This window comes from Myotis nattereri (genome assembly GCF_964212035.1).
Source record: "Myotis nattereri genome assembly, chromosome: 2".
Taxonomy (NCBI): Eukaryota; Metazoa; Chordata; class Mammalia; order Chiroptera; family Vespertilionidae; genus Myotis; species Myotis nattereri.
In genome coordinates this window covers 16,415,584-16,416,921 of record NC_138076.1, presented here as the reverse complement: position 1 = coordinate 16,416,921, position 1,338 = coordinate 16,415,584, and the positions used below count along the sequence as shown (strand labels likewise).

At 39.1% G+C, this 1,338-nt stretch overlaps 1 pseudogene across 1 annotated transcript; it reads right to left on the bottom strand.

The window, feature by feature from the left end:
• Window positions 1-665: 665 nt before the first annotated feature.
• Window positions 666-1,100, bottom strand: LOC308513251 (HIG1 domain family member 1A, mitochondrial-like; annotated as a pseudogene). The gene is made up of 2 exons: window positions 869-1,100; window positions 666-715 (listed from the first exon to the last, which is right to left on the bottom strand). The product of its transcript is annotated as an HIG1 domain family member 1A, mitochondrial-like (transcript).
• Between the last annotated feature and the right edge of the window lie 238 nt (window positions 1,101-1,338).

Below are 1,338 nucleotides of genomic sequence, written 5' to 3'. Positions count from 1 at the left end.
ATATAACAGCAGCAAAAATATAATTCTGCAATTAGAAAAGAGCTAAACTGGGACCCAAATTATCTTATGTTTACTAGTATGACTCTAAAATAAATACTACCTTCTAGCAGCCATTTTCAGCACGTTAGATTTGGTTTAAATACACACACATATTCAGTTGGGGGCAGGTTTGTAACATTATATGCCATGCACTGTTCTGAAAGGGTTCTTTAAGAGCCAACCAGCCCTAAAAACTGAACTCTTCATTCAGTTCACAAGGCAGGCAGAAAAAAGTCAAAGTTACTGGGGCAAACAGGATTCCTACATAACATCAAAAGCACGTGAGATTCTGCAACAACTGGGAGTACTTCAGGATTGGCATGTTGTTCTTGCTGAGAACTAATTTCACCAGAAGAGTTTAACAAGGTGGACATTTCACCACCACCAAGTGCATTTAAAAGTGACATGTTTCTTACATGCTAACCCGACTCCCCTGAATGACCTAGCTAGTGAACTAGTCACTAGTAATGTAGTCACCCGGCAAATCAAGCCTGCAAAAAAAGGGAAGCCAATATTCAAATTAACATAAATCAAATGATTTATTTTCAAAATAAACTTATAACCTCAATATGAGATGTCTAACTATAGCAAACACCACTAGGAAGACCAAGGCAGCTTCTCTTCTTCTATGGTTTAGGTTTTGTCCAGAATTCCTTATACATGGCATAGCCCATACATTTAAAAAATATTTTTTATCTTCAACTCAATAAAACAGCAATCACAGGTCTCGTCCAGATAATGGGTCTTACTTCCAACCCTGTGCATGTCTAGCTCTTCAGTGAAATTATAAACTCAGTGATGGACAGGATTGTCTTTCTTCCTTTATAACCAAGAGTCATGGCTCCCGCAACAAAACCTTGGGCTGCCACATGCATGTGGATCAGGTGAAGGGACATTTTAGTATTTCCCCCGTTCTTCAATTTATATAATCCACATGCAATGATTGCTGCAAAACCTGCCATCCCAATAGGGACAAATGGTGCCTCTCTAGCTTTTCAGATAAATTTAGATCCCTGACCTTCATCATATGAAGAAAGAGAAACATCTGTGTTGGTTGACATACTGATTGAAGAATCTTCCAAACCCAACAGGACCTGTCAAACTCCAGCCAGCTTCTCTGACTCCAAACATTTAGACATTTATTTATTCTCCACTATCCTGATCCTTTCCTGTCCTCCCACTGGAGAAATCTTTCATATCCAGATGTGATCTCTGGCCATGATGTTGGGTAAATCAGCACACTCAGTAGCAGGTATATTCCTGAAAGGCATTCCTACATGGAATGACTATTCATGGAAA